A 25,149-nucleotide genomic window follows, 5' to 3' on the forward strand; every position below is an offset into this window, starting at 1 on the left:
GGTCACTCGAGTGCTTTGTTTATTCTGTAGGGGTCACTGCTTTTATCAGATGGGTCTGGTAAATGTTGTATTTGTTTATAGCCCTTTGACATAACAATTTTTCATTTATTTACTTGGCTATTTAAGCCTACATTCAAATGAGACAAACCTCGCCTACAGTGATTTTTGCCACGCCCAGTTTTCCATTGCAATGCACTGGTAGAACATATTAGTGTCTACCCTACAGGCTGAAAGTTGCCAGAAGGCCCTTGCTTCAAAGGTTACAAAGTTGTCCCATAAGTAATTTTGCAGGAAATCCTCCCTAAAAACTCAAAAATTAAGCATCCTTGGTGGTCATTTTTTATCACAAAAGCATCCCTCATTGGTTTCTATGTAGGCTCATGCATATTAGGCATTAGGCAAGTGGATGAATGTTGAGAAAACATACCCAACCCGTACCCAAAACTAAAGTGATATCATAAAGTTTAATTTTCACCTGGACGGCCAACGTGCATTAGTCAGTGTAGAATTGTGTGTTTTTGTGTGTTTTTTTTCTGTAAAACTACGCAGTTATTACTTTGGCTTAAAGAGGGTGAGGGTATATATTGCCTGTAAATGTGTACACTTAAGGCCTGATTCTGAGTTGGACGCAAAGCCTTATACTAATGTGAGTGTCCTTCCGTGTATGCGAGTATTCTTCCATCTCCATTTGTATAGTCGCACCGCCAGTGGCAGAACTACTAGAGACAATGGAGGCCTGCCCTGAATGGGGTCCCCCAACCTCCTCCATTGTCTGGGTATTGGTAGTGTATAAGTGGGGTGTCTGGGTGTTTGTAGTGTGAGGAGTGTTGTCGAGGGGGGTGTCTGAGTGCTTCTGGGATGTTGACAGTGAATAAAGGGGGTGTCTGGGTGTTGCTGGGTTGTTGGTAGTGAATAAAGGGGGGTGTCTGGGTGCTGCAGAGATATTAGTATATGGGGGTGGGTGCTGCTCGGGTGTTGGCTGTCAATGAAGGGGAATTATCTGAGTGCTGCAGGGATGATCTTAGAGTATGAGGGTGGGTGATGCAGGGGTGCTGGTTGAGTATGAGGGTGGGTGCTGTAGGGGTGTTAGTAGTGAATGAGGAGAGGTGTGTTTGGGATGGGTGTTGGTGGTGAATGTGGGAGGATGATTGGGTTCTTCTGTGGTGACATTGGTAAATGAGGAAGGAGCAGAGTCTTCGGTGAATGAGGGGAGTGTCTAGGTGCTGCTGGGGTGTTGGTAATGAATGCGTGCATGGGTGTGTGTATGTTGGGGGCACCAACCACTAATTTGACACCATGCGTCTCCTATGAACTTACTGTATGCCCCTGCGGTGCGAATGAGGTGGTGCACCCACTATCTTTCAATCTACAACTGCAACTGTCATCATTAGTATTGACATGTACACCGAACCCATAGTGGGTGTGGGATACCCCACCAAAGTACTGTTTAGGGGAGTGCTTGATGTCCTACATAGGGGCGGCGATTTAAGGAGTCTGACAGTCACCCCATATATGTATATATTTCATGTATAACCAGGCTTATCTACCCTCCCGATTTGGTTGGGAGCCTCCCGAATATCGGGTGCCGCTCCCGACCCCCTGGAAAGGCAGGCAAGCCTCCCGGCTGCCGCCTGTCCCCTCAACTACCTACTAGAAACCCTCGCAGCAGGGGGGGCTATTTTTGGCATTGTGAGGAGGGGGTGGGGCCATCGTGTGGCCCCGTCCCCAATACGGAGCCATTGCCCGGCCACGCCCCCCACTGTATGCAGGCATGTCGGCAAGTATGTGTATAACACTGGTGCCAATGTGGAGAACTGTAGCCGGCTTCAGGAACTGGTGCGCGGTTAGAGAGACTGGATCCCATGCACCAGTTATTAGGGGCTCGCAGCAGTTGAACATCCGGGGCCCCAACAGGAGAGGTTAAGAGGGGACTCACTGGCCATTGGGAGACAGTTGGTGAGGTGCCTCTGAAGGAGCCGGACCGTGCTGCCAGGATACCACTTGACAGGGGCTGCATCATAGTGCTGGACACTGTGGACCTTATTCAGAGGCGGCCGTACGGTCTACGACCGCACGGCCGCCTCGATGTTTTGCCAGTGCGCATGCGCACGAGGGAGCCGGCTCCCTTGTGCGCATGTGTGAGACCCGCTACGACTGACAGCGCTGGTCGTAGCGGGTCTCTTTCCAAAGGGGGTGAGCTGTCGATGTTGATTGACAGCTCGCCCCGTTTGGAAGGCGGGCCGGGGGGGTGGCAGCCCAAACAGAGGCGTTCCTATGGGAATGCTTGCCGTTTGGGGGAGGCCCCACTGACATCACTAGTGATGTCAGTGGAGAGCTTCCGGCTCTGACAGAGCCAGAAGCTCTCCGGGGCTTATGACAAGTGAGACCCTACCCTAGGGTCTCGTCGTAAGCCCCGATGGTCACGATGGTCTCTGACCATCGTGACCATCACCTGAGCGGTCGTTAGAGCTGTGGGTGTTAACCCACAGCCTAACGACTGCAACAGAGGCGGGCGGTCAGGATGCAAGTGGCCGCCCAGTTTCTGAGCGACTGCTTGCATCCTCCGACCACCTCTGAATGAGGCCCTGAATGGTGTGGAGCTGAAGGCACTGGATGGGTGGAGCAGAGACTAAGGACCGACCTCCCTGTCATGCCCTGCAGTGGAAGCAGGCAGTACCCGGAGGCGTGACTCCCCAGGTAGGGTTGAGCCAGAGGCGGAACGGCGGCAGGGGCCTATCTACCCATTGGCAGGATCGCACTCACCAGGGGCGCCGACCAAAGGGGGGCTGCCGCCCGGCAGTGCCACCAGTAGCCAAGGGGTGGACAAGTCCCCCGGCCCCACAAGTGTAGGGCAGACCACAGTGATAGCGGTCTGTCCTACAGTTTATAAACACACATCCACCAGCGGCAGCTGTGTGTTTGAAATAGCATCCAGCTAATGAGAGTCCGCGGAGGGAGCAGGCTGGAGCTCACTAATGAGCTCCATGTGCCGCCTCCCCCCGCAGCATTTGATGGGAGAGACGTCATACGTCATGAAGTCTCTCCCATCCAGGAGAAGAGCGGCCGGGACTCAGAGCGGGGCTCGGCTTATATTGACTGACAGCCGGAGCTGTCAGTCTGGATGTGATACTGAATCAGCAGTTAAAGACAACGATGAGACAGTGTGTGCACCAAATAAACTTTAATCACTGTTTGCACTCAGCCATACATATTTCAGGCAGGGAAGATGCATTACCCTCATCAGTCTGCAGTATATCCAGCTAGACCAGTAAAAGTACAGTACTATACGGAGTCAGACAGATGTATTGGAAGTGCCCCTATAAAGAATAGAAAGAGACTATTACTACAGATTCTCTTAGCTATTAGTGAGCTGGTAACTTTTCTCTGCCATAACTGACTGTCTAATGAGAAGAGTGCCTTGTGGAACAGCGCAGTCAACAGCAGCTTATACTCACTGAGGCTGACAGGAAATATATTGGTTTTACTGTGTTATATTAGGGCAGTCTATTCAACCTTCAGTAGATTTAACAATATAGAGCAGACAGAGCTACAGGATTCCACTTTCACAAGGAGCACTGAGTACCCCTCAACTAATGCTTCACATGCTCTATTGAAAGTACCCCTGAAAGTACCCCTGGCCAGGCAGGACTTCCAGGGTTAACCTGGTGTTAGGGATTGTTATAGGGACATATTATACTATTAGTCTATTCAAGTTTCAACAGTTGTACCCATAAAAATGGTTGATATTGATATTTCAAGGAAATACATTACATGGTTGCATAATATATTGATACTTTGTATTGTGCATAAATTAATAAGGCTTTCATTCGTGCATAAGTGAATCCCGACTTTCTAAGAGTTCCTGCTTAATAAAGAACATAATATTTTATTATTTGTGTCATTATTGTGTTGTGATTGGGGGACCACCTTGCCTCTCTACTGTGAATTAGAAAGTCCAGAAGATGACAGGTACGTTCAAGACAGCACCCACAACTGTAGAGTGCTACAGGGGCAAAAGGTCCGTCAGCAATAGACATCCCTTCTCCATCTGCATGCCTCAAGCAAGCACAGAACTCTGACTACATGTCCCATGACACTCCCACGAGACAGATCTTGTCACAAGTTATCCTCCCAGTTGCCACCCAGATTTGTCCATTTCATGAACAGAGTGATCAAACCACTAATGGAGAGGATCATCCTATCTCGTATCACCCATCAATGTGTGTACGCACGGTGTGGCACATGCACAGACTGCTGGTAATCACGAGAAACGTTCCCTTTTAGACTTGCATCCTACTCAGAATCAGGCCCTTGATCTCTAACAACTCTAGTGACTACTGTAATGAGTCCAAAACCCACTGGCAAGTTAATTGGTCTCTGACAAAAATAGACCCTAGATAGTACATGTGCATTGTTGTTGTGAGACTTCAATAGGGCAGATACTGATGTTATTGATTCAAAACTCCCTGTAATGCTGTCAACATTTTGACCAAACACTGGTCCTTTATCAAGGACATATATGGTAACAACATTTCTGTCATTTGCTCCAAACAAGACCTAATGAAAAGTCCATAATAGTAATATCTTTGTAGTATTACAGTAACTAAGTTTTCTCTTTCTCCTAGTTCGAAGAAGAAATCTTACCTATTTGTTAGTAATTCTGGGTAAAGCAACATCAGATCTATCTCTATTATATGATCCAAAACATGTGTCAAGGCTATGCAGTGCAATGGTAAGTCAGCATGTACCGCTGGTTAACAGTAACACCTTTGGGTAGACCAGGTGATGCTTCTCCATCTCCTCTGTGGGTTCCTGCTCTGCTCTTCTGAGCATGCATGGAGTTGGCACATGCCCTGACTAGCACATGCATGGAGCTGCCACGTGGAAGGAGCGGTACACATATGTAGTTGGCACATGGAAGGAGTGGCACATATAGTCAGTGGCACATAGAAGGAGCAGCATATGAACTGAGTGTCACATGCAGAGCCAGAATATTGAAGACACGACACATACATTGAGTGACACATGCACAGAGATGACACATGCAATGAGTGGCACATTCTCCCATTCTGCTCTTGTGCATGGACCCAAGAGCAGGATGGGAGGAGATAAGAAACATTGTCCCTCACAGATAGGCCACATAGCTGCAGTACTCCATATGATGGTTATAATTCCACCTCTGCTATCTTTGCACTGTTATGTGTGGCCTTATTAAACAAGTAGATGGAACACAATACATCTAGTTATATTTATTTACATTAGGCAATGATCATTTAAATAATTTATGTAAAAAAAATGCACATCAAATGAACAAAAGTATATGTAAGAAATACTGTATATTTTATTTGTTTTAAGATTAACAGTAACGATGACAATGGAGTGATCTTGGGCAACTGGAGTGGAAATTACGCTGGTGGTGTTAGCCCAGAAAGCTGGACAGGAAGTGTTGAAATCCTGTAACAATGGGCAAATTCTGATCCAGTCCATTATGGGCAATGCTGGGTGTTTGCTGGAGTACTATGCACAGGTATAAATCTGAATCCTCTTACCTGGACTTCAGGAGATGAGTTAGTGTTACAGGTTTCTTCTTGTTCTGGATGATTCCCTCACAGTAAAATAAGGAGGAGCAATATCTTTTAGTTGTTTCTTCAATTATCAATGGGTGATTACTTGAGACAGAAATGTAGAGCACATACAGTACTATTTATTTTATATATTAACAGTTTTTTTTATATAGTCCACATATATTACTCAGCACTTTACAGAGATTATTAAGTAGTTCAGTCCCTGGCACAGTGGAGCATAACACAAGAAAGTAACTTTTTTTATCAGAAGCCAGAAGTACCATTGTTCCCCATACCCTGCAGTGCCTACACTGAACGATTGGTCGTTCAGTGTAGGCACCCCACCCTTAACCCCCTACATGGCCAATCTGTCGTTATTGGCAGATTGACCGGCATGTTCGGGCGATAATTAATGTCGGAAACGACCAGCGGGAGCGCGCATCGCTGTTCGTTTGTGACATTATAGTGCACAATTTGTTCACGATTAATGAGCGATTGCACGATTACGATGTCGTAATCACGCAACCGCTCATTAATAGCGCCTATTGGATGTGCGCCATTAGGGCTGTAAAGCAGTAGTGCCATTACTAATCCCAGACTATTGCTTCATTTGTCCTGAAAGCAAATAATTGCAAAACATTGTTTAAATGTGAGCCATATCTACTATTTAATGAGAAGTACATGACTTTTGTGTTTGTCTATTGTAATCCCCCAATCCAGGGCCGGCTCCAGGCATGTTCCGCCTGAGCGGCCGCACGAGGGTGCCACCTACAGGAGGCGCGCCGATTTTCTCCCTGATTTTCTGTCTGGCAGTGTGCTAGGCTGCCCACCCACCAAGCTGCGCTTTGCTTTGGACACACCCACCCTACCACCACCAGCCAGTCCCTCCTACAAGACTGGGTTGGGCGGGCCGGGAGTGACGTCCCACAGCATCCCGCGCAGTCTCTGGCGGGTGGCGGAAGATGACGACGTGGATGGGCACTGGCAGCGCAGCTATTGGCTGCTGCTGCAGTGCTAGCGGCGGCCGGCCGGCCAACGGACCAGTGTGTCTGTCTGCACTCTGCAGCCAGTGAGCAGGATGCCGGGCCCGGAGAGGAGATGTCGACTGACGAGGTGAGGACAGCCGTGCTGAGAGACTCCCTCGGTAAGTGACTGCGGGGCGCCGCAGCGTCTCACACACACACACAACACGCCAGGGGCGGATTGGGTCTGAAAACCAGCCTGGGAAATTTCTGGACGCAGCCCTAATGAGGGTGGGGTCTGTTAAGGGGTGTGGTCTTTTGAGGGGCGGAGTCTGGTGAGAGGGCAGGATGCTCTCTTCTTGGAAGCAAGTATGTGTATATAAAGTAAATATATATATATATATATATATATATATAATATAGTAAAGAAAACAGCGGCACTCCGGGATTTGTAACAGTTAAATAAGTGTGTTGATAATGTCCAACGTTTCGGGGCCGTAACACCCCTTTGTCAAGGTATACATAAAAGAACAATAAACATGCTTACCTTAAATACGTGAAGATGTTTATCTGATGTTTATTTTCATATATACTTGTATATAAATATGTATATAATATATAAAACATCCTACAAACTCGGCACTCACTTGTTTGTATGATATTTTTTATGTAGATGGTGTGGTCACATGCCAAGGGCACCCCAGATGGTTGAGTGCCGTAGATTAAGCCTGTCGTTTATATATATATATATATATATATATATATATATATACTATACCAATAGACCGGCACTCCACCAACTGAGTGAACAAGACCCGGGTGCCCTCCGTACATGAAGGTTATATAGTAAAGAAAACAGCGGCACTCTGGGATTTGTAGCAATTAAATAAGTGTATTAATAATGTCCAACGTTTCGGGGCCGTAACACCCCTTTGTCAAGGTATACATAAAAGAACAATAAACATGCTTACCTTAAATACGTGAAGAAGCCCGCGAATAATGTGCATACAGACATCCGACCACCAGGGCGCACAGCGATGACGTCACGGCCGCCGAGGTTCCCTGGTAACAGTAACCTGGGAAGCCTAGTTATGCCAGACGCATCTCGCTGGGGGGAGAGAAAAGACATGAACAAACGTGTAAATGTAACTTAAAAAAGAAGCAAATATAGCCAACACAAATGAAGGAGAAGAAAGAAAGTCAGAATCAGAGGATAAAGAAAAGAAAATATACTAAAAGATAGTGGCTTAAATCAATTGAATTGGCAAAATTGTAACTTAATCAACAGAGATGGTGATGCTTAGAGATAACTGCCATCTCAAACCAGCTGTAATAAACAAAATAATCCAACTTGTCATAACAGGTTCAACTCCGCATATGCGCTGGAAATGAATGCTCTTTTTACCAAACATTATATAGGCTTCAATTCAGTGAATTGAATTAAGATAAAGATTTATAAACATTAATATATGTTATGCGTATCAGTAGAGAAATAAAATGATATACACCTAAACCACGTAATAGTATCAGGAATTGAACACACGGACCAAGATATAAATTAACAAAAAACATTCCAAGCAAATTTCTCATTCAGCCATTGGGACTCATAGTTCCCAAACTGAAGATCCATCTCGCTTCTATTTGCAAGAGTTTTTTGGCCCTATCTCCACCTCTAAGAGATTTGGGTATATGGTCAATGGCCATGTGTCTCAAACTTGAAAGGGGATGCTTTGCTTCAGCGAAATGGCGCGCCACTGGTTGCTCAGATGGTTTGCCAGATATGGCTGCCTTAATTGCAGAGCGGTGGAGGGCCATCCTCTCCCTCATCGTTCTGGTGGTTTTGCCCACATAATACTTTTTGCACGGACAAAGGATCATATATACTATAAATGATGAGGTACAGGAAATAACATGTCTAATCCTAAATAGGCGGTCATTGTGAGGATGTTTAAAAGTGGGACCCGTTTCCATGTGCTTACATGTAGTGCAATGAAGACACTTATAGCAGCCAGGTTGTCTGGTCAAAAAGGTGGACCTAGGAATTTGGTCGGGAGAAAAGTCGGTAATGTCCATATGTACAATAATATCTTTGATGTTCCGGCCCTGAGTGAAACACGGCATGGGGCGCTTGTTCTTGAAACAGTGCAGTTATTTGTCGGAAGCAATGATGGGCCATAAGGCTCGGGATGCACGGGGTAAAATCGCGCTGGTGGTGTTGTGTCTACTGACCCAGGGGATGATAGCATCATTGTTTCTAATGGTAGGTGTCAATAGATAACCTCTTAGTATAGTCATCACTTCATTTGTTGTTTTAATCAGTTGATTGACCTCATACCCACGATTGGCAAATTTGAGGATAACCTTATCTAGCTCAGCCCCTAAACATGTGGGGTCATTAGTGATACGGGCCACTCGTATCATCTGGGATTTAGGAAGTCCATTTTTTAATGGGCGTGGATGATGGCTGCTGGCCCGTAATAGAGTATCCTTATCTGTTGGTTTTGAATAGACGTTTGTTATTATCCTGTTGTCCCTGACAGTAAGTTGTACATCCAAGTAGTTCAATCCGGTGGTGCTGGTTTGAAAGGTCAATCTGACTGGCGAGTCCCTGGAATTGATCCACTCCATCAGCTGTAAGAATTTGGTTTCTCCCCCCGTCCAACACATGAACACGTCGTCTATATAACGAGCGCAGACCAAAATGTTGGTAGAAATACTAGGATCTTGAAAAAACATCTTGCGTTCTTCCTCGGACATGTAGATGTTCTCAAATGATGGAGAAACATTACTTCCCATCGCGCAACCGTTGAGTTGTAAATAGTATTTGCCGTCAAATAGGAAATAGTTACGGACCAACGTAAGCTCAAGGAGTCGGATGAAAAGGTCCACATCAATATCGGACACGTTCTCCTTCATCAAAAATCGTCTGGTGGCCTCCACCCATCCTTGTGGGGAATGCAGGTGTAGAGACTGCATACGTCCATAACACATAAAAATGTACCCGTAGGGATACTTTCAATGGTCTCCAACAGGTTGAGAAAGCTAGTAGTGTCTTTGATGAAGTTGCATTGTTTGGTGACCAAAGGCTGAAGAATGCTGTCCAGGAACTGTGACACAGGTTGGAAAATTGAATTTCTGGCCGATATGATGGGCCTGCTTGGAGGGTTTTGTAGATTTATGTGAATCTTAGGTACTGTAAATAAAATGGGTACTACAGGAAAATCTTGTCTAAGTGCACTGTGAAGATCAGGCGAAATAAGGCCCTCGTTATGAGCTTCTGCAAGTAGGTCATCTAGTTCCTTCTTGTATGCCATTGTTGGATCCGAATCGAGACTCCGATACGTCATGGGGTCTGCCAGCTGACGAAGAATTTCATCTCTATACTGAACAAGGTCCATAATGACAATTCCGCCCCCCTTGTCAGCAGGGCGGATGATGATATCTCTGTAGGACCCTAGCTTTTTAAGTGCTGCCCATTCGGACTTATCCAGATTGTAATGGGTGTTAGGGCAAGCAGATGTATATTTAATCACCGAATCATCTAACAGTCTCAGGAAGGATTTAATTGAAGCGTTGGATGATGGCGGATCAAATTGGGACCTGGATTTAGAATTAATACATTTTTGATGGACCGATGGTATAGTGGAATTGACCTTAGACTGGAAAAATTCCTGCCGTCTTAATTGCCGGGCAAATTTGTATAGATCAATCTTCCAAGTTAGAGTATCAAAATTGTTGGTGGGAACGTACGATAACCCCTTGTTGAGTACCCGCACCTCAGGATCTGTAAGTTGTCTGGAAGAAAGATTTAATATTAAACTTTCTTCTTGGGATCCAGATCTTTGGATCCTCGTGTTCTGGCCCCCCCTGCGGGTGGTCGGCCTCTGCCTTTTGTGCTTTTTGGAATCGTTGAAGATTCTCCTAAAGGGGCCACTGGGGTGCTTTGTAAATCCTCCGATTCATAAAAGGCAAATTCACTGTCGCTGTTACTAGATGCCAAATTTCTGGACGACATTTCTCTGCGTTTCCTCCAACTATGTTTGGCTCTATAGTTATATGGGTGCTGTTGGCCTGGCTCCCCTCCCATGAGCCATCGGTATACTCTATTTGAATCATAATCCTCTTTCACTATGGTGTATTTGTTACGTTTAAATTTAATAAGATCCCGTTTGTAAGATTCACTCTGCATTTTAATTTTATGTATCCAATCCTGTGAGGTGTCCAATTGTAATAATGGCACCTGGACAGCTTCAAACTTAGAGATTTTGTCTCTGGTGTGTTTCAATTCACGGCCCACTTCCTCTATCACCAGGAGTAGCAGGTCCATGCTGCATTTATTTAAAATCCTGACCCATTTCTTACAGAAGTCGGGATTGAAACGTCCGATTGTTGGAACGTTCCTAACCCTGAAACCCCTGGGTATCATCTTCTCTCGATGGTAATCGGAAAGGGATATGCCGTGTAGCAAGAAGTCTATTTCTTTACGTTTCAGCTTTAATAATTGATGATATGCATCCTCACTTCCATGTTGTATATCTGTATAAGCCAATTGCTCGGTAAATAATAATCTGGTAGCATCGTCATCTGTGAAACTGTGGGTTTCTCCTTTTAGAATGTTCATTCCTTTGTAGCCTGATGGATCCTCCTGCCGGGACGGAGGGCTGCGTCACCTTGTAAATTTAAACTTTCTTTCTTCTCCTTCATTTGTGTTGGCTATATTTGCTTCTTTTTTAAGTTACATTTACACGTTTGTTCATGTCTTTTCTCTCCGCCCAGCGAGATGCGTCTGGCATAGCTAGGCTTCCCAGGTTACTGTTACCAGGGAACCTCAACGGCCGTGACGTCATCGCTGTGCGCCCTGGTGGTCGGATGTCTGTATGCACATTATTCGCGGGCTTCTTCACGTATTTAAGGTAAGCATGTTTATTGTTCTTTTATGTATACCTTGACAAAGGGGTGTTACGGTCCCGAAACGTTGGACATTATTAATACACTTATTTAATTGCTACAAATCCCAGAGTGCCGCTGTTTTCTTTACTATATAACCTTCATGTACGGAGGGCACCCGGGTCTTGTTCACTCAGTTGGTGGAGTGCCGGTCTATTGGTATAGTATATATATATATATATATATATATAAACGACAGGCTTAATCTACGGCACTCAACCATCTGGGGTGCCCTTGGCATGTGACCACACCATCTACATAAAAAATATCATACAAACAAGTGAGTGCCGAGTTTGTAGGATGTTTTATATATTATATACATATTTATATACAAGTATATATGAAAATAAACATCAGATATATTTATATGTTACATATATGAGATGTGATATATATTATTTTTCATAAATATAACTAACTATATAGATATATATCAATCTATATAGTGATATATATATTTATATTACTTTTCATATATTTATATATATATAGATAGATAAATAGATAGATAGATATAGGCCCAAACAGCGCCCCCTGATCTGTGATGCCCTGTGCGATGGCACCGGCCGCACTACCCTAGCTACGGCCCTGTGTATATATATATATATATATCATCTAAATGATCCAGAATATTGTAGATCTACTTTATATAAATGAATATTATTTTCAATTATTTGCCACCCAGCCTCCTCGTCTGCTGTTGTTGTCTAGTAGTTACGTCTGCTGCCTGTGTCCCATGAGGCTGGAGGCAGGCCACGGAGGGGCTGGAGGCGGGGCCGTCAGTATTGACTGACAGCCCCGGGCTCCGCAAAGGCTTATGGGAGGAGTTGCTGCTAGTGAGCATGCGCAGCAGCTCCCCCGTCGGCCATATTTTTGTGCACATTGCAGCTGCCCGCTCCGATAGCGGCAGCGCTTCAGCCGGGGTTCAGACTCCAGGAAGAGGAGGTCGCGCAGGAGCTGAGGTTAGGTGGGGTCAGGCTGGTGAAGAGCCGGGCGGCTGCCATGCTGCTGCGCTGTTCAGCTCCCCGATCGGAGCTGATTGCGGCAGTGAGACCCGGAAGGCGGGATGATGACGTTTTGCCTCGATTTCAGATCCGAGTCAGGCGGGAAAAGTCGAGCCTAACTCGCATCGGCTTTGGATCGGGGGGGCTCGGGGGGGTTCGGATTTAAGAAATCCGAACCCGCTCACCCCTACTTTAGATACATGCAACTTCAATCTAAAGTATACTGTAGAAGTGTCCAGAGCACAGTCAGTATTCCTCAATTCCAAAACTGCAGTGGTGTTCTGTAGATGAAGAATTTACACTTAGAAAGGGACCTATTTTGAAAGTGTGTCACCCAAAATAAGACACATTGCAAGGAGGGCATTCTTAAATCATGTCTACATGCCCTGACTGTACTGCAGTTACATGTGAATGCCCTCATTTGCCTCTCAAAGCATAAGGGGTCATATATGTGAGGTTGAAGTACTATCACAAGATATGTGCACTGCAACACATGAGCAACAGTGGCATAAATTCATCCCAGACGCCCGGAGGCAAGTTTGGTGCCCCCCGTCACAACCGCTGACATTGTAATGTAGCGTTTCACAAGCAGATACACCTGCAGTTGTACACAGAATATAGGCATAACGCATATCATTTTAATCAGCAGAAGCTGCTTGTACGCCCTATTCGCTTTGCTGTGCAAATAAGACTCATGTGAAGGGAAATATTTGCACGAAAAGATGTCACACTGACATAAGAATCTGCTGAGGAGCAGCGACACCAATGAGTAGTGACAGGCTATAGATAGACGGAGAAGGCAGCTGATGGTCTGAAACAGAGCTCTCCACTAGTGTATGGTGGCTTCTCAGGTGCCGGGAAAAGGTGCCATGTATTGGGCAGCCGTGATGGTAAACTCTGGGTACATAGGCCCTGATTCAGAGCCAGACGCTCTGAAAGAGTGCTCGCTGTGAACAAGGACTTATTTTTGTTTTTTGGAGAGGCCTCCTGGCCGCTCGCATAGCTGTGGGTGACCACCCACAGCTATTGCGAGCGGCCAGGATGATGGTCGCGATGGTCAAGACCATCGGGCTTGCGACGAGACCCTTGTGGTAGGGTCTCGTGGCCGCAAGCCCCAGAGAGCTTCTGGCTCTAATAGATGGCGATGACAGTAGGGCCGCCCACAAACGGCAGGCGTTCGCATGGGAACGCCTCCGTTTGTGAAGCCACCTCCACGCCACGCCTCCAAAACGGTGAGAGCTGTCAATCATAATCGACATCCGCCCCCTTTTGGTGCGAGACCTGGAGCGATGGAGCGCCCGTCGCTAGCCGGGTCTCGCGCATGCGCACGTCGGAGCCGGCTCCGGCATGCACATGCACAGTGGCCTAACATCGTCTGAATCAGGCCCATAGGTTACAGCCCTAAGTGGGGTGAATATATTGTGGGCAATGGAGGAGGTGCCCCTTTAGTGCTGGCGCCCGGCGGCAGGCACCTCCATTGTTTCCCATAGTTCCGCCCCTGATGAGCAGCACAAATTCACTTGTGTCAAACTCTATAGGCCCCCATACATGAGCAATCTGAAACCACAATTGAACAATTTGAAGATTTGTTGCACGATCTTAGGATTTCCCAATCTAGCAATCTGCACCCATACATAACAGATCATTTTCAGTGATTTGCAGATCAATTTCAGCAAACACATATCTGGAAAGGCCCATACTTTTACTAGGGATGAGCGGTTCGGATTCGGTGAAATCCGAGCCGCTCCGAACATCGGGAATCCGAGTCCACCCGAACGCTGTTCAGGTGTTCCCCGTCTGACTTGGATCCCCCTTCGAGGCCGAACGGCAGCCTCCTGACGGTGGATCCTCACGAGAGGATCCGACGATCTTATAGTAACAATTTATAGCAGCCAATGAGAGTCACACAGACTCTCATTGGCTGCTGCGTGCACTGAGGGAGCCGGCTGGAGGTCACTCATGAGCTCCGCCTTCCAACTCCATCCGCTGCGGGTGATGGGAGAAACGTCCATGACGTCTCTCCCATAGTGCAGAAAAGAGCGGAAGGCTTCGGTCACGGCAGGAGCGGGGATTCAGGTAAGGTTTTTTTTTCCTTTGTGCGTGTGTGTAAGGGGGCGCTACTGGGGGCATACTACTGGGGCACAACTACTCGGGGCACATCTAATGGGGGCATACTACTGGGGCACAACTACTCGGGGCACATCTAATGGGGGCATACTACTGGGGGCACAACTACTTGGGGCATTTCTAATGGGGGTACAACTACTCTGGGACAACTACTCAGGGCACTTCTAATGGGGGCATACTACTGGGGGCATACTACTAGGGACACACTACTGGGGGTACTACTAATTGGGGCACTACTAATGGGGGCATACTACTGAGGGGCACTACTAATGAGGGCATACTACTGGGGCTCTACTAATGGGGGCATACTACTAGGGGCATAACTAATGGGGGCATACTACTGGGGGCATACTAATGGGGGTGCTACTAATGGGGGCACTACTACTCGGGACACTTCTAATGGGGGTACAACTACTCGGGGCACTTCTAATGGGGGCATACTACTAGGGACACACTTCTGGGGGTACTACTATAGGGGGCATTACCACTGGGGGCACTACTAATGGAGGCATTACTACTGGCAGCACTACTAATGGGGCATTACTACTGGGGGCACGGCTAATGGGGGCATACTACTAGGGGCACTACCACTGGGGGCATTACTACAGGGAGCATTACTATTGGGGGAACTAATACAAGATACATTACTACTGGGGGCATTACTACTGGGGGCATTGCATATGGGGCACTACTACTGAGGGCACTGCATAGGTGGTACCACTACTGGGGGGCATTGTGTAAGGGACACCACTGTTGGGAGCATTGTGTAAGGGACACTATTGCTGTGGGCATTGTATAAGGGGCACTACTACAGTGGGCATTGTATAAGGGGCATTACTACTGTGGGCTTTGTGTATAAGGGTCACTAATGTGGACATTGTGTAAAAGGGGCACTACTGTGGGCATTGTGTAAAAGGGGCACTACTGTGTGTTGTAACATAAATAAGAGACACTGCTTTATGGTCTATTATGAATCAGAGGCACTATGGGCCTGATTCAGAGCCGGACGCTCTGACAGAGCGCTCGCTCTGAATCAGGGCCGGCCCTCTGGTTTTTCAGAACAGCCTCCTGGCCGCTCGCATAGCTGTGGGTGACCATGGGAACGCCTCCGTCTGGGCAGCCACGCCCCCGGCCTGCCCACCAAAGGGGGCGTGCTGTCACTCAACATTGACAGCACGCCCCCTTTGGTATGAGACCCGGAGCGACGGTTTGCCCATCGCTATCCGGGTCTCGCGCATGCGCACAACGGAGCCGGCTCCATCGTGCGCATGCGCACTGGGCCACCATCGACCTGCATATCGCTCGCGAGCGGGTCTGAATCAGGCCCTATGTGCGGTGTAATGTGAATAAGATTGTGCACTGTGATGACTCCTTGCGCCGTAGCCCACTGTGTAAACAACTACTGTGACTCTGCTGGCCGTACCCCACTGGCTGGGTGGGAGTGTCCAAGGACAGTTCCATCTTGCATTACCTTTCATTTCTGCCACTGCTGTGTGGCAATGTTTCATGGATGTGCTATTAGCTTTTTTTGTCAATTTTTGTAAAAAATTAAAATCCAAAGTCAATCACCGCAGTTTGGCAAATCCAAATCAAAAGCTGGACGACGAATTAGAACTAAATCCAAATCCGGCAAAAATGGTCCGACGCACATCCCTAACTTTTACTAGAACTGGTCTGCAAATCTGCTGATCATCTCCATACACTAGCAATCTACAGCCCCAATTGATCCGTGAAATCCAACATGTTTGACAACCCGATTTACCAATGCCAATCAGTTTTTGGTTAAAACCTGCGATCTGTGAAGCCCATGAAGCCCATACATTGCAGATTTTTTTACACAATCATCTCTAAATTGCAGAATTGCCACAATCGATTGCTTATGTATTGGGGGTCTAACTCCCAACATTAGTGACTATAATGTATAATCCATGTACTTTCTTTTAATATTGCCTGTTTTTCTATTTTAGTAATGAGATGCCTAGGAATCCCCACTCGTATTGTCACTAATTTTAGCTCGGCCCATGACACTAATGAAAACCTTAGTATTGATTCTTTTTATGATCCTGAAGGAAACAGTCTAGGAGGCACCGACAGCATTTGGTAAGCATGTGAAATACCCTTTACAATCATCACTAATAAACCATTATATGAAAAGTAGATACTACAGTACTTATAAATATTTGTTTCCTTTATTAATGAATAGCAAATATCTGGAGATATGTTATTCTTACTATATTTCTGTGCATTTCTAATTTGGTAATTAAAGCAAAATTCATCTACATACTAGAATGATGTAATGCCTCCATACAAATAAGCACAATGTTTGCAAAACTTAGGGGTCTATTTATTGTATGGAGAATATCCAGCAAAATGGGTGTTTAGCGTAGATAGGGCCTCTCTCTATTTTCATAGCCCCGAAGGTAGCAAAAGCTATAGCTGGGTGTCACCTGTAAAGTGGTCTGTGTGCAAATCACCAAAGGACTCTGGAGAGCTGCAGAAGTGAGACTTTACTAGCTGCAGTCATGCTGAACAATGGCTGCAGACAGAGGCACTTCATAAATAACAAGTGGATGGCAGTGATGCAACTTCCGCCATCCACATTAAAGCAACACAGCATATTGTACATCTACATCACCAGTGATAGTTTTGCATTTTCTATTTGGTAACAAACAGTAATAAATCCAGATTGGGAAAAATACATACGGATAACTACAGGTTGCACCCTACCCTACACTCACACCAGAGTGTCTATGGCACTGCTGATATAGTCAGGGCTGTCTTAACAGCAGTGTGGGCCCTGGGCAAAGCAAAGCACTGGGGCCCCTACCCGCCCATTCACCGGGAAAAAAAAAATTTAATTAGTAAAAGGAGATATATATATAATATTCGGTATGACACAATAATTATGCACATTACTAACTACCTACAGTACATATGCTGCCCAGAACAATGATATGACACAGCCACCATATAGTACACAAGAGAGCCTGCTGCCCGTATTGGTGCCATCTATTCTAGCCTGGTATTTATTGCACTTTTTTTTTTTTTAGTGGGAGTGGAGAATGTAACATCCATTCCCAAATCCAAACCCTAAGGAAGGATGCAATGCCCAGACAGAGACCCTGTCGTGGAAAACAGCCTGGCTCTTACCTGCCGGGTCAGGAGGCAGTGGCTCGCCTGGCAGAGGAGTCCTGACCCACCTGACTCTTAAGGACTCGAAGGCTGAGACTGGCACGACAACGGAAATGACGGATCCTCCAGTGACCAGTCCAGCACCAGACAGAGGGGTCTATTTACTAAGCAGTGATAGGAGACAGAGTGAAAAGTGATAAGGTGCCAGCCAATCAGCTCCCAACTGTCATTTTTCAAACGCAGCCTGTGAGATGACAGTTAAGAGCTGTTTGGCTGTTACCTTATCACTATTCACTCTGACTCCTAACACTGCTTAGTAAATGGATCCCAGAGTCACTACGAGGAGGTGGTGGCAGTGGCTGAGCGGAACACTCGAAGGAGCCAGCAGCAGCTGGCCTGGGCGGAGCTGCTGTGGCTCGCACATCAAGGCAACCAGTCAGCAGTCGTCTCTCAGTGAAACTCTGCCTGATTGGCGCTGGTGGATGTAGTGGACAGGACAGTGTAATGGCAGCGAGTACTCATCATCCGCAGGGGATGATCGCTCATCACCGGGGGGGGGTGTTTTGGCGGATCGGAGCACAGTGCTTACAAAAAAAAAAACATTTGCCATCTGGCCGCGGCTGCAGGGTGGCCGGCGGGCCCCTTGAAGCTTAGGGACCTTGGGTAACTGCCCAAATAGCCCAATGGAAGAGATGGCCCTACCCAAAACAATGATATGACACAGCCACCATATAGTACACAAGAGAGCCTGCTGCCCGTATTGGTGCCATCTATTCTAGCCTGGTATTTATTGCACTTTTTTTGTTTTTGTTTTAGTGGGAGTGGAGAATGTAACATTCCCAAATCCAAACCCTAATGAAGGACGCTATACCCAGTCAGAGACCCTGTCGCGGAAAACAGCCTGGCTCTTACCTGCCGGGATGGGAGGCAGTGGTTCGCCTGGCTGAGGAGTCCTGACCCACCTGACTCTTAAGGACTCGAAGGCTGAGACTGGCATGACGACGGACCTGACGGATCCTCCAATGACCAGTCCAGCACCAGACAGAGGGGTATATTTAGTAAGCAGTGTTAGGAGACAGAGTGAAAAGTGATAAGGTGCCAGCCAATCAGCTCCCAACTGTCATTTTTCAAACGCAACCTGTGAGATGGCAGTTAGGAGCTGATTGGCTGGCACCTTATCACTTTTCACTCTGTCTCCAAATTAGGAGAATCACCTGACTCAAGCTAGCTGTGTCTGAACTCACTTCACAGGTGGCTACTTCAAAGGGTTTGAGCACCTTGCACAAGACGGAAAGCAATTCCCAATTTCCCAATGTCATGGCTTGTTGTATAGCTGTGGATGGCTTTTTGCTGTTCATCCATCCACTGATGCATATAAAGGGTGGAATGCACTTGGCTGCCACCTCTTGCTTCAGTTGGTGGCAAGGCAAATTCAACTGTTCTTGCAGCTGCTGCAATCTCCTGCATGCTGTGGCTAAATGGCAAAAACATTCCAAAATATTTCATGCCACAGACAGCATCTCCTGCACAACCCTGTCATTTTTTAAACAACCTTGTACCACCAATTTGATTGTTTGAGCAAAACATGGGACTTGTGGTAATTCATCCAGCTGTAATGCTCTCACAATATTGGTGGTATTGTCAGAAGTCCTGAGGAGAGACCAAGTGGGATAAGCCTTTTTGCTAGGACACCTTAGTTTTTCTAAGAGGTTGTCAGCGGTATGCCTCTTAGTGAAGCCGGTTATACACAGAATAGCCTGCCTCTGAATGAGCTGGCGTTGTTTCTTAGATATACATCTGCTGCTGCTAAAGACAAATCACCCACCCAGCAGGCTGTCACAGTCATGTAATCTATAGTTTGCCTACTACTGCTTTTCCACATTTCTGTGGTTAGGTGGACATTTAGTACATTGGCATTTTGTAGGCCAATAATTCGTTTTTTTTAATGTCCTTGTCCAATAGTGGAATGGCTTCTCGAGTAAAATGGAACCAAGATGGAATTTGGTACTGGGGACACAGGACCTTTGTTAACTGTGTGAAACCCACTGGATTAATGACAGATATTGGACGCAGATCAAATACTAGCATAGCCATGATGGCATCAGTGATCCGCTATGTGACTGGGTGAGATCTGTCATACTTGTTTGCCCTTGCAAAGGATTGTTTCAAAGTCAGTTTTTAAAAAAAAAAAATAGTAGTCTTCTTGGTTCCCTTCTGGGATGAAGATCCATTCAGAGCAGCAGCATCAGCAGGCCTAGCACTGAATGATTCTTCTCAGGAATCCTGGATAGGGGAGGAGTCACCTAGCCTTACAAAATTGGATGCAGGGCTACCTCCGATCATTACTGTGGATATTGAGGATGAAGGTGTTGGTGGTAGAGATTGCAGGTGCTGGGATATAGTTGAATTTGAGAGAAGGGAGCTAGCTAATGCTGGACTGCTTGTACTTATTTTTTAGCACCAGTTACTGATGTTGTCAAAAAATGTTCATGAGTTTGCTGCAAATGACGTAACAGGGAGGAAGTTCCTAGATGGTTAACGTTCCTACTTCTACTTACCGTGGTTTTACAAACACTACAGATGGCATGGCTTGACAATTGCCAGGATTTGGGTAAAAATAATTCCACACATAAGAGGTGCATATGTGGGTCCCATGTCCAGGCATGACAATGGCCAAGAGCTGCTTCCACTGGTGCCTGACAAACAACATCCTCATCCTCAACATCCTCATTAGCACCGGTTTAAGCTCCACCCATATCCTCCTCATCCTCTTGCACTTCCTCGTGGCATCCTCAATTTCTATGTCATCAGCTATATTTATGCTGCTTATCCCCTCATTTGCAAAGGGAGCAAAAATTTTGGAATGCGGTTTCTCTGTGAGTACAACAGTATTAGAAAGGTCAGACTCACACACAGCACTCGTGGACACACTTACACTCTCCTCAGGTATTTGTGACATTTCTGTTTCTCAACGAACAGTTTGTTCTATTGCCTTTGTGGTTTTCAGTTTTTTACACCTCTTCTACACACTGAGTCAAATAGTCTTGGATCATAATGAGAGGCAGAGGAAAATGCCTTACTGACACTTGCAGAACCACCACTCATAAAAAAGGCAAAGACCTCAGTCTTTCCTTACCACTGCCTGTGGTGAATGGCATTTTGGCAGTTTTATGTTTTTTTTGCACCACACCTTCCTTTTATTAAATGTGTTTTTTTCTGTAGCACTATATATTGTATTTTTGATTTTAGATGGCCTGACTTAGACCCTCTATGCCATTGAGCATCGGCTTTAGTAGATGACATTGAAGGACTATCGTCACCATCATGACTGGTGGCAGCAGCTGCAGTGACAGTATTTGGTTGCTCTTCTCTAAACTGAACGTCATCCATTATTCAATTCGCAGATCATTGCATGATTATATATATGCACATCGACAAAGTGCACTAGAGTAAAGTGCACAAAACAGTACAAACCTTAGAATTTTATTTAATTATTTTATTTAGATTTTTTGATATTGCAGCTCTATTTAAGCTGCATGGAGCCACAGGGCTTATATATGCATGACAATAAAGCGCACTTGGATAAAGCGCACCAAACAGTACAAACAAGAGATTTTAATTTATTTTTTTTATGTCACAGCTAAATTCAAACTGTGTGGAGCCACAGGGCTTATATATGCATGTCAACAAAGCGCACTAGGGTAAAGTGCACCAAACAGTAGAAACAATAGAATTTAATTTATTTTTTTAATTTTTGATGTCGCAGCTCAATTCAAACTGGGTGGAGCCACAGGGTTTATATATGCACATCAAAAAAGTGTACTAGGATAAAGTGCACCAAATAGTAAAACAATAGAATTTTTTTTTTTTTTATGTCGCAGCTTAATTCATACTGTGTGGAGCCACAGGGATTATATATATACGTCAATAAAGCGCACTAGGGTAAAGCACACCAAACAGTATAAACAATAGAATAATTATTTTTTTTATGTCGCAGCTCAATTCAAACTGCGTGGAGCCACAGTGCTTATTTATGCATGTCAAAGTACACTGGGATAAAGTGCACCAAACAGTACAAACAATAGATTTTAATATATTTTTTATTTTTTTATTTTTTGATATCGCAGCTCAATTCAAACTGCATAGAGCCACAGGGCTTACTGTATATATTCACGTGTATGTCTTTACTGATGGACACAACACAGCCTATATACAGCACAGTATACAGCATCGGGCACCCCCTATACACATTGATTAAGAGCAGCACAGCCACTTGTGATTCTGGACACAGCACAGCCTATATACAGCAAAATCCAGTGCAGCATACAGCAGCATGCACCCCCTAAGGCCTAAACACATTGACTAAGAGCAGCACAGCATTGTTACTGAGTCTAGACACAGCACAGCTTATACAGCAGAGTAAAGCGCAGCATACAGCAGCGTGCCTGACAAGGAGATGACACAGTGCCTTATATAGAATCCAAAAACCGCAAGAATCCGACGCCGCGAGGATGACATTTTTCCTCAAAGTGAAATCCCAGTCAGGTGGGAAGACCCAAGTCGCCGCTCGGATTTACTCAGATACCGGGAGTTCAGGTGTGTTCGGATTCCAAGCAATCCGAACCACTCATGTCTAGTACATATAGTGTATATTGAATAATGATGGAAAGATACCAGAGAGAGAGATGACAGATTTTAGTTACAATTGGGATAGGTGCAGAAGGCAGGGATCAACAGATTTGTTTAAGAGTATAATATCAAGAGAAGAGGGGGTAGGGGGATGAGAAGAGTTTCGATACTTCATCTTCATTTGTGGGATCAAATTAAGAGAAGGTGCCAGCTAGTACAAGCAAGGGCGTAATTAGAACCTTGGTGGGCTCCAAAGCAACATTTGCTTCTAGAGACACCTTGCCACAGTGATTCTTCATTTTATACCCCATAGTAGTGCTCCCACAATATGACATACGCAGCCTGATTCAGAGATGGATGCTAATGTGATCGCAGCTGCGATTTCATATGCAACGCTGCAGCAAAAATATGCTAATGTTAGCAAAGATCACCTGAGCATAAGGACGTCTTCTTACCTGCGTGCGATGATGCATACCTGCGTAAATATTGGTAACATCACCGTAACATCGGCGGCCCTCTTGGCCTTGCGGCAGGTCTCACCTGGAAAACCTGCTCCAGCCCAGACCACGACCACAATAGAAATAGTAATATAATTTTACTGGTGCTGATTGTTCTTCTCAGTATCACAAATGAAATAATCAGCACCATCTGTGGATCTTTTAGCATATGTCAGCCAGTAATAAATACACCTGTGCCCCAACTAGATCTGGAAAACATGCATTGTTAGGGGTGCATTGCTATAGACCATCAATAGAGTTAATTTTTAATACTGCATAATAAATAATAAACTATCCAGTGCATAAGGAGACCAACATGTACATATACAGTCAGGTCCATAAATATTGGGACATTGACAGAATTTTCATATTTTGGCCTCTATTCACCACCACAATGGCTTTGAAATGAAACAAACAAGATGTGCTTTATCTGCAGACTTTCAGATTTAATTTGAGGGTAATTACATCCAAATCGGGTGAACGGTGTAGGAATTACAACAGTTTCTGTATGTGCCTCCCACTTTTTAAGGGGCCAAAAGTAATGGGACAAACTAAACAATCCTAAATCTAACTTTCACTTTTTAATACTTTGCTGCAAATCCTTTGCAGGCAATTACAGCCTGAAGTCTGGAACGCATAGACATCACCAGACGTTGGGTTTCATCCCTGGTGATGCTCTGCCAGGCCTCTACTGCAAATGTCTTCAGTTCCTGCTTGTTCTTGGGGCATTTTCCCTTCAGTTTTGTCTTCATCAAGTGAAATGCATGCTCAATCAGATTCAGGTCAGGGGATTGACTTGGCCATTGCAAAACATTCCACTTTTTAGCCTTAAAAAACTCTTTGGTTGCTTTTGCAGTATGCTTCGGGTTATTGTCAATCTGCACTGTGAAGCGCCATCCAATGAGTTCTGAAGCATTTGACTGAATATGAGCATATAATATTGCCCGAAAGACTTCAGAATTAATTCTGCTGCTTTTGTCAGCAGTCACATCATCAATAAATACAAGGGAACCAGGTCCATTGGCAGCCATACATGCCCACGCCATGACACTACCACCACCATGCTTCACTGATGAGGTGGTATGTTTTGGATCATGAGCAGTTCCTTTCCTTCTCCGTATGCTTCTCTTCCCATCACTATGGTACAAGTTGATTTTTGTCTCATCTGACCATAGGATGTTGTTCTGTAATGGCTTTTTTAGATTTTGTTTGGCAAACTCTAATCTGGTCTTCCTGTTTTTGTGGCTCACCAATGGTTTACATCTTGTGGTGAACCCTCTATATTCACTCTTGTGAAGTCTTCTCTTGATTGTTGACTTTGACACATATACATCTACCTCCTGGAGAGTGTTCTTGATTTGGCCAACTGTTGTGAAGGGGTTTCTCTTCACCAGGGAAATAATTCTTCTGTCATCCACCACAGTTGTTTTCCGTGGTCTTCCGGGTCTTTTGGTGTTGCTGAGCTCTTCGGTGCGTTCTTTCTTTTTAAGAATGTTCCAAACAGTTGATTTGGCCACACCTAATGTTTTTGCTATCTCTCTGATGGGTTTGTTTTGATTTTTCAGCCTAATGATGGCTTGCTTCACTGATAGTGACAGCTCTTTGGATCTCATATTGAGAGTTGACATCAACTGATTCCAAATGCAAATGTCACACCTAGAATCAACTCCAGACCTTTTACCTGCTTAATTGATAATGAAATAACGAGGGAATAGCCCACACCTATCCATGAAATAGCTTTTGAGTTGATAGTCCCATTACTTTTGGCCCCTTAAAAAGTGGGAGGCACATATTGAAACTGTTGTAATTCCTACACCGTTCACCCGATTTGGATGTAATTACCCTCAAATTAAATCTGAAAGTCTGTAGTTAAATCACATCTTGTTTGTTTCATTTCAAAGCCATTGTGGTTGTGAATAGAGGCCAAAATATGACAATTCTGTCAATGTCCCAATATTTATGGACCTGACTGTATGCACAGGGCAGTGCTAGGCCCTTCTGCTGCTCCCCTAGACTCCCAGTCTTGCTCCAATGCTCTGGAATGATGCCTACATCTGAAAACATTCAGCTCAGACAGGATGGCATACTGCCGCATTTAATGGATTACTGTGATTGCTGGTCCTGGAATTATGACAAATAATACACATTGCATGACGCATAGTAAATCTGGTTAAGTGCTAATTATGCCCTCTTCATGGACTGGCCACACTCACTATTAAATCAAGCATTTGGAAACCCCCCTCTAGAAATTATGCGTTTGCCACTGACATGGTATTACCACTGTTGC

At 45.3% G+C, this 25,149-nt stretch overlaps 1 pseudogene; it reads left to right on the forward strand.

Moving 5' to 3' along the window:
• The window catches only part of LOC148511778 (protein-glutamine gamma-glutamyltransferase 6-like), a 62,490-nt pseudogene that overhangs the window by 11,242 nt on the left and 26,099 nt on the right, over window positions 1-25,149 (forward strand).

The sequence above is a fragment of the Taudactylus pleione genome, unplaced genomic scaffold (assembly GCF_031769625.1).
Source record: "Taudactylus pleione unplaced genomic scaffold, aTauple2 ptg000290l, whole genome shotgun sequence".
NCBI classification, from domain to species: Eukaryota; Metazoa; Chordata; class Amphibia; order Anura; family Myobatrachidae; genus Taudactylus; species Taudactylus pleione.